Raw genomic sequence first — 9,724 nt, 5'->3', positions numbered from 1 at the left:
TAAGAAATACAAGGGTAGATCCAATATCAACACTGATTATCTATAGGCTGAGACCAGCACAAAACAAGATAAGTAAAAGATCAAGTTAATGAAGTTAATGTTTTTCAATTATTTTCTCCATAACACTTTCTTAATAAAATGTGATGATTCTTTTTATTTTTTTTTAACCCAGATGTTAGATCAGGGCTTAAGAAACTACAACCCAATTCCTATTTTTGTAAATAAAGTTGTATTAGAACAGAACCACATCCATACATTTGCGTATAGCTGGTCCTTGATTATTATCATTTTGCCATAATGTTAATGAGAAAAACAAAATTAATTACCAGCCAGGACAACTGTCTAAGTTTGTACATTTTCCTCACATCTTCATGGATTTCCTCCTTATTCTCTGGATTCCTCCCACATCTCAAACATGTGCACATTAGATGAATGGGCAGGTATACAGAGTCCCATCTCAGTGTGTATGAGCACTCCCTGTGATCAAAGGGTGCCCTGTCTGGGTTTGGGTCCTACCTTGTGCTGCCAGGATAAGCTCCAGCTGAGATGCAAATCTGAGCTGTTGGGTTCATTGCCTGGAGAAGGTGAGAAAGGAATTCACTGACAAGAGAAGGGTAAGTAAAGGGAAGTGAAGTCTGTTAGCGAAAGTAACAAAGCTCTTGGCACCGGAGAGGGGTCCCCAAGTTGGTTTCCGCAGAAGCTCACTAGTCTAGGGGTTTATATTTTCCTGCTCTTGCCCTCTATTGGCTCTTTCGAAAAGACACCAGCCAATCTCCTTTTGCCCTCATCTCCCTGCCTTCAGTTCCCGATCTTGGGTTCAGGGGGAAGGGCAACTCTACTATTGACTGATATATCCTACCTATCTTGCTCACATCCTGACCATCTATCTGGGTTATTTCCTCCTTATGTACGATCTTTCCTCCCTGTGGCCCCTACCCTAAACTGCCTGATCCCATCTAACTCCCACAGCCACCCGTGAACCTGAATTGTCATCAGGAGGTTGGAAAATCATTATCTTCCTTGTTTTTGTTAATCTTTGTTAAATGTATGTATAGCTAACATTTATTTCAGTGTTTAATATTAGAAGTGTTTTGAGACTTTATAAGTTTGGTGATATTTTTGTGACCAGAGATATGCCATGGGAACTTTCTCTTCTTTACCTCAATTGGCCTATTATAAAACTGGTTTCCTTATATGCTGTTTTACTTAAAGTCTCAGTGTCCAAGAAACTATCAACAGCGTTAAGTAAGCACTTAACTTTATTGTATTGGCTGCCTCACACTACAATAGTAAAATTGACTAGTTGTGACTGCAATCACATGTCCCACAAAGCTTAAAATATTTATTATTCACCCTTTTCAAAGGCTAGCATTCTAAGTTTTTTGTAGCCTGGCTCTAGATCAAGTGGTTCTCAAACTTCCTAATGCGTGACCCTTTAATACAGTTCCTCATGTTGTGGTGACCCCCAATTTCATTGTTACAAATTGAACATAATTAAAGGATAGTGATTAATCACAAAACAATATGTAATTATATATGTGTTTTCTGGCCCCCAAAGGGGTCGCGACCCACAGGTTGAGAACCGCTGCTCTAGATGATCAATCCAGAACCATTTCTTACATCCCTAATAATCTTCATGGGGAACTCAAGAAGTTAAAATTTTTTGCTTAAGTTATAGTATAGTTAATAGGCTTGGTGGTCAATGTATGTAGAAAGCTACTGTTCCAGGGACTGAACTGTCTGACTGGGACTGCCCTGACTTTAGGAGATCCACAAGCAATTCGACCTTGTGCCCAAGAAGGACTGCAAGCGGCCAGGATGGTATCTGAGCCATTGTGCTCCAGGGAGAGACTGCCCACCACCCAGGATGCAGATGAAGAATCGCCATCCAGGGACCCAGGCTGCCACTGCCGCACCTCCACCCGCCTGTGGGGGAACACGGAGCCTGGCGCTGAATCCTGCAGGCACACTGTAGGGTGGACCTGGACTAGCGCGAATCCGACTGCGCCAGCGAATTCGCAATGAAGAGAATCTTGCCTGATGTGGACGTGGTGGGCCCAGGGATCCAGCTGGTGACTGCTGGTGGACCAGGTGGGGCTGTACAAGATGAGATGCCTGTACATCACTCCGGAAGGCTTTTTCTTCCAAGTCCACATGTTAGCCTTAGACTCCTCCAGTGCAATAAGACATGTCCAAAATCGAAACCTGGCAGCAGATATATGGGCCACATTGACCTTAAGAGATGGCAGCTCCCTACAGCTCTGCTCCAGGTCCTAAGAAGGGCCTCCGACTGCATGTCCCAGCTAAGTTAAAAGGTTTAACGGAAAAAGGGATGTGCAAGTTCAAGGTGCAGTTCACACCCAATGCATTTGGATTTACCATCCCAGCATTTCTGGATCATAGAGACTTGGGATTGATCAACAGGACAGGAAAGGTCTATCTTCATGTAGTGGGACCTTCCTTTAGAATAGGGCACATGGTTCCTTTATATGAACTAGTTGCATAGTTCCAGCTCTAATCCTGAAGTTGTCACCTCCTTATTTACAAGATGCATCTCCAATGGTATGCTTCTGAGCTCAGTGACAAAGTTGTTCTAGTGCCAGTTATGCACAGAGTTACTGACCTGTCCCATAACAGTTCACTGCTTCATACTGTTTCTTTTTAAATTAAATACATTCTTAGTAGAGATAATTCACACAAAAACATTTTTTATCTTATATGCAACTTTGAATAGTTTATGTCATGTATCAAACCAAATTTTATACATACACATCACGTTTTAAGTTCTGTACATAACAGTAAGTGCTCTAGTCAAAGACATGTATGATGTCCCATAGATCATAGTTGGGTGAGAGCCTAAGACAAGTTATAAACTTTTATACTTAAAGAATACTGAATAGCTTAATTCAAGCAAACTATTCTAATAAGTGTTTCTGATGCACCAAAATGTAAGATAGCTTATTTCCATGCCCCCCTGCACCTAAAAATACATGTTTTGTACTGAACTGGCAGCTATCCCAATGCTAAACATATTCAGGGTGTATCTTATGTCATTTCTATATTAAGACAAAGTATCATGTTTGTGTTTGTAAAGTAGTAAATCTTGCCTAGAAATCAGAAAAAAAAAAAAAAGTCATCATTCAGCCCAGCTGGTGTGGTTCAGTGGTTGAGTGTCAATGGTTCAATTCTTGGTCAGGGCACATGGCCTGATTGTGAGCTCTATCCCCAGTAGGGGGTGTGCAAGAGGCAACCCAATCAATGAGTCTCTCTCATCATTGATGTTTCTATCTCTCCCTCCGTCTTCCTTCCTCTCTGAAATCAATTAAATTATATATATATATATATATATATATATATATATATATATATATATATATATATATTTAAATCACTGGTCAGCAGATGAAGGGATACTCAGAAAATCACCAGAATGCAGATAATGCAGATTTTATCTGATTAACCTTTCTCCCTGAATTCTAAACCCCTTACCTATTCTTTTCTTCTCCTTATAAAAAGGATCGTTTTGAGATGAGATGTAAGACAGCCTAATAGGGTACATTACCTGCCATATTCTCAGATCACTGGCCACCTGAATAAAGTGCCTATAAAGATTCAATCCTGCCCTGGTGGGTGTGGCTCAGTGGTTAGAGTGTGAGCCAGCACACTGAGGGGTCATGGGTTTGATTTCTGGTCAATAGCCTAATGTACAGGCTCCATACCTGGCCCTCAACAGGGCTTGTCTCTCTCACATTGATGTTTCTCTCTTTCTCTCTTCCCCTCCCTCCTTTCTACTCTGTCTAAAAAGTAGTGGGGAAAAAGTCCTTGCGTGAGGATTTAAAAAAAATAATTTAATCCTTTCTCAACTATTGGTTCTGGTATTGACAAGTAGCATGAACACCAACTTTTCTGGTTTTAACCCCTCATATAAAAGTGATTTATAGTTTGTTTGTTTTCTTTTGTTTTGGTTATTTTTTTCTGAATGCACCATATTCCTTTTTACCAGCATAATAGTTTTTTAATAGCACCTTTTGCCTAAAATATCCCTCACCCTCTTCCATGCTTATACTCCCATGCTTATACTTTGAAGTATATTCATCCATCAGTGTCTTCTATGAAGTTTTCTCTGAGACTCCCAGGTGTTTCCAGTGGAAATAGGATTCTTCCATGGAGTCGGGAGCAATGCATTTTGGGCATCTGTGCATAGGAGGACTTGAGGCGTAGTGGTAAGATTTATTGGAGCAAAATCAAAGGCCTGTCTCACCCAGGATCAGGTGGCTCAGCTCTGCTTGCTGCAGCAGAAGTCATGGGCCTGATGAGCACAAGTGCCCACCAGGAGGCTCAGCAGAATTACACTGCCACCACCCTCGGCACTGATAGTCCAGCATAGCCTCTGTTCCTGACTGCCCTCCAGCCCAGCTGGTGCCAGGATTCAGCCCATAATTTGGCTGGCACTTGGTCCTCCCTGCACCTGCCAGATTCTCACAGCTGTTACCTGGAGAGAAAGCATGAATCAAAGAGCCCTGAGCCTTTGTTAAGCTTTGATTACTAGTAAATCTCCTTGGGTTTGGAAAGAGATAAGCTTACTTTCAAACTAAGCAATCTTCTTCCTAATTCTTCTGGTCTTATGCTAGGCCTTCCCCCTACCAATCCCTTTCCAACATCTTCTGTCCCCTTATCCCATCCTGTCTTTTTCCAATTTTCCTGGGCTAGACTCCTCCCCTTTATAGTTGCCATTTTAGCTTCTACTGGGCATGCCTCACCAGAGGAATGTCCCTTTCTCTTTTATTCCCCACCCCAGTAATCCCCCTAAAGGGCTGGTTGTTCCTGAGAGATGGAAAGCCAGTTCTTCCTGCCCCCTTGGGGATTAACATCAGTTAGCAGAGGATGCAGCTGTCCCCTGGGGAGTCTGTGAACGCGCAGCTCCTAGTTAATCAGGCTGACTTTAATTCAGTGGTTCTCAACCTGTGGGTCGCGACCCCTTTGGGGGTCGAACAACCCTTTCACAGGGGTCGCCTAAGACCATCGGAAAACACATATATAATTACATATTGTTTTGTGATTAATCACTATGCTTTAATTATGTTCAATTTGTAACAATGAAAATACATCCTGCATATCAGATATTTACATTACAATTCATAACAGTAGCAAAATTACAGTTATAAAGTAGCAACGAAAATAAGGTTATGGTTGGAGGTCACCACAACATGAGGAACTGTATTAAAGGGTTGCGGCATTTGGAAGGTTGAGAACCACTGGTCTAATTACATTTGCTCCCTTTGTTTATTAATAAGGAACTAGCTGCACTAACACAGGTATAGTTAGTTGCCTATGCTTATTTTCACATCAGGGAAATTAAGATTTTTCACAATATTTCATCATTCCAAACATAATTATCCCCCTCTATATGATGACATCCTTGTAAATAGTGACTGAATGCAATTTATATTCTTGGTAGGTTCTTACCAGTGAAGCACAAAATAAACTTCTATTTAATTAATTAATCATTTAATAATAATAATGACCTATAATACTAATGATGATGATGATGACCTATAATTTAGTTTAATTAAATTGTTTACTTGCTTAAAATTGTTTCAATAAATGAATCCATTTAATAAATGTGTATTCAATGTTTATAATGTCAGGCATTATAATAAGTGCTAGGGATCTAATTAAAAATGAGGTTTCTTGAGAAAATACAGACCTTAACCCTTAATAAGCATCAATTATATTATTTTTGTATTCTAATTTTTGCTTACACCAGATCATTTCTACAGCATGACTCCTTGTTCGGTTATATAATTTAATTTTCAAATCTCAACCATCTAGAGCAGAACATATGACCACTCATCCAAATAAATGCAGATTAAATTATATGTTAAAATGAATGTTTCCATTGTAAATTATTTAATTTAACTGATACATGGATATTCTTACATGTTCTAGGTATTTAATACAATAGAATATGCACCAATATCATCATCTTGCTGGAATTACTTTACAGTTTAAGAAAAATCTGTTACTGAGAGAGAAGCTAAAAACTAAAAACATTTTATCTCTTTCAATAAAAAAAGGCAGGCTTTCTTACAATTTGTACTTTCTTATCCAATGACACTCTGTTCTTTTAATGACTATATTAATTAACTTTTTAAATTTCATTTCACATTCTTATAAGCATAACAATATTTTGAAAGATATTTTCTTAAATTAAGATACTCTATTGGGTAATATATTTGTTTATAATTATTGAAATCCAAGATTTATCCTCTCCCTAATTCTCATGATTAAACACGTTTCTACATTTTTTTTACAGGAAGTTTAAAAATAATTTTAAAATGCCTTTGGTGAAATATAATTAGAAGATCCTCTTTCATGATTTTACTCTCACTTCCATTATTCTCCATGAAATTCATAGGAATGCTTAAGAAAAGCCAATGTAACACCAACAAAAAAGCATTTGAGAAATTTATCTTCATTTTAATTAATGTAAATTTCCCTGTTTATAGTAAGTGTTGTGTTATTCTTAACAAGTTGAGTTTTTGATAAGCAGATCACTGTTTTAAAGAAGCATATTTTTTTTCCTAAATGTAGTTATTGAGTGTCTATTATCTGCCAACATTGTACCCAGTATGGGAGATTTAATGATAAAACGATAGCCTAAAGAGATGTACTACATAGAGTTGTAAACATTGATAGAGTAATAGATACCCAGATAATGATAGTCTCCTTACAAACATGTGAAGCTGCTAATGTACTTTAATGAGCTATTGAGTTTTTCACTACAAATCACTAGGAGTTTAAAATCTTATGGTTGTATCATCTAAATCTACCAGTGATCTTTTTCTAAATCTCTCTTAATATTAATTACTAGAATTGAGTCATCAGTGAGAAAAATATTCAGTTCTACTCGACAACTTATTGCAAAGTAATTCTACTAATATTAATGCTGTCTTTCAGAATACTACATACTACCTAACTGATATAACCGGATTTTAATAATAATGATTAACATTAATTCAATACTTGGTGTAAGGCTTAAATATAGTAATTCAGATAATTTTCAGACAACTCTGAGGTATCCAAAATTTTAAACCTTCTTTGCCTGAAGATCCATGGCTGTTAAGTACCAGCACAGGGACTTGACCCAGGTCTCTGTTGCTGATATTTTTTGCACAAACAGGACTTGGTTCTATATTATACTAGGGGCCCAGTGCACAAATTCGTGCATCTTGAAAGGAACTGTGGGCCGTGAGGCTGCAATAGACACAAAGAAGGGTCTCAGACCATCCTCCAAGCCTCCACCTGGCCCCTCTTGCCAGGGCCCCAGGTCCCTGTCTGTAGGCACCTACTGAAAGCGTTGGCCCCACACATGCTGACGGCGCTGGCCCCACTCACACCAGCTGACGGCACGGAGCATCTGGAGCCAGTGCCAGCAGTAGGTGCAAGTGGGGCTGCTATTGTGAGTGGGTGTGAGTGGTGGCTGCTGCCCAATCACCCCTCAGAAGCAGGGGGAGGTGGAGAAGCCCTCGGGGTGATCAGGGCCAGCAGCTGTCGCTTGCACCTGCTGATGGCACCGAGTAATCAGGACTGGCACCTGGTATCAGCAGTGGGTGCAAGCGGCGGCTCCTGCACTGGCTTCAGGTGTGAGTGGGGTTGGTGCTGGCAGTGGGTATGAGCGCCAGGTGGGACTGTCAGGAGATGAGATGATGTTGATGAGTTGATGTTTTGACTCCTGGTGGGTCGTCTGACCATGTTTGTAGGTTCTGCTTGTTGGAATTACAGCTGAGTCACCTCCCCAATCACTTCACGGGCCTTGAAAACAAAACTTTAAAAAAAATTTAACCCCCATTCACATATAAGTATACTAGTGGCCCAGTGCATGAATTCATGCACATTGAAAGGAAATTAATTACAAGAAATATTTTAATATTGCCATTCTCCCTTTCTCTATAATAGAAGTGTCAACTAAATTCAGTCAACAATGACAAATCCAAACACACACGTGCGATTGGCACCAGCAAGAGCTTTATATGTATTGCGCATGTATGACTCAATTTAGCCTTTTATATATATAAAATAAACTTGTTTAATTAAACCTGCTTTCTGATTTAGCTAAACGTTTTCCAACCCAGTGAATCACCCCAACTTCTCTTTCAGGTAATTGTTAGCAACACAGCAGTAAATATCAACACAAAGCAGATTATTATTGTAGATCACGCAGGGAGAACAAAGGGTAAAATATTTAACTGCAGCAGTGTTTGACTATATTCTGTGCAGTGAGAAAACCTTAAGTCGTTTTCAAGGTCCACCATTTTTTATTTCTTTTCAGTTGGGTCAAGTTTCTAAATTTTCAAAATCTCCGTCGGCCAGCTAGTGAAAAGAAAATAGGATTCCACCAAGTCTCCTATCTACCTACTCCAGGACTTCTGTGAGGATCAAATGAGATGAGGCACAGGAAAACGCTTTACAGAAATTTGGTTAAAGTGTAAAATGTTTCCCCCTGGCTGTAAAGCAAGCCGTGTTCCCAGGCTGAAGAAACTCCAAGGAGGCTAGTCGCTGGGGAGAGGAAGCTGGGAGTTGCTATGTGACATTATTACCTGGCACCCACAGCTACCATTTCTGGGCTGGGCTGGGCTGTGGGCTGCATTTTGAGCATGGGGTCTCAGCAGCATCAGCTGCAATTTGGTGGGGTGTTGCTCCAGGGTGGTGACGGGGCCTCTGTCCCACTTGGGGGAAGCCGAGTGTTGCTTTGTGGGTGCCAGGTCCGTGGTACTGTCTCTCTGTAAATGGCCACTGCACATCACAGCAGCTCCTGCATTGAATGTCTGCCCCCTGGTGGTCAGTGTGCATCATAGCGACCAGTCGGATGGTCAGACACTTAGCATATTAGCCTTTTATATATATAGATGTGTTCTAAGATTTAAAATAATATGATTACTTTTCAGATTAATTCAGGTGTTCTATCAGATTTATTTTCAGTATACTTATAATTCCTTTTAAGATTTCTCTTTATAAACCTTCTATGACTTTAATAATCATTCTTGTAACTTTCAGTTATTCTCAAGTATTCCTACCCTAATTTCCTTTCTTCCTGTTATATTCCTTTCTTTATATCCCTTCTCACAATTTTTACTTCTTTAACTTTAGATTTTCTTTACTTGTACAGACCCTCTGTAACATATATACCTTCTACAATTTATATATACCTTCTGCAACTTACACATACCATTTGTAACTTACACATATCCTTTCAGTTTGACTACTTCACTTTCTTTTTCCTTTATCTCTATACTTTCTACTACAAGAAACTATGAATTCCTTCTAATTAGTTATGATTAAAGGTTAGTTCTACACAGGTTCCTTTATTCCCAGCTTCAGAGCAGTTGGAGTGGTGAGAAGTACATCTCAGAGTCTATCTCTCTTCTAGTTGGCCCATCGTCCTTGCTCTGCTCATGTCTCTCTAACTGCCTACTGCATCCCCCTCAAGGTTCTTGGCTCTGAAATCTTTCATGAAAAGAGGATGCCGGTTTCTTCTGAAATTGCTTCATGCTGATGAGGGTCGGAGGTTTCTCTCAGAGCCAAGAGATCCTTGCTGTCTGTCAGAGAGACGATGAGGCCTGAGCACAGAAGGGGGTGGTAATGGTGCCTAGAGGTGGTATTCCCTAGGTGTAGGTAGGGCTTGTAATCTGGTGGGGACAAACTGTGTTATAAAATTTAGTAT

General features: G+C 39.8%; 1 pseudogene; it reads left to right on the top strand.

Moving 5' to 3' along the window:
• Window positions 1–2,106: 2,106 nt before the first annotated feature.
• LOC132226710 (UPF0450 protein C17orf58-like) lies at window positions 2,107–2,403 on the top strand (annotated as a pseudogene).
• Window positions 2,404–9,724: the final 7,321 nt, after the last annotated feature.

Source organism: Myotis daubentonii, chromosome 2, assembly GCF_963259705.1.
Source record: "Myotis daubentonii chromosome 2, mMyoDau2.1, whole genome shotgun sequence".
Lineage (NCBI taxonomy): Eukaryota > Metazoa > Chordata > Mammalia > Chiroptera > Vespertilionidae > Myotis > Myotis daubentonii.
Note: the sequence above shows the minus strand (reverse complement) of the source record. Positions and strands in the feature narration are given on the sequence as shown.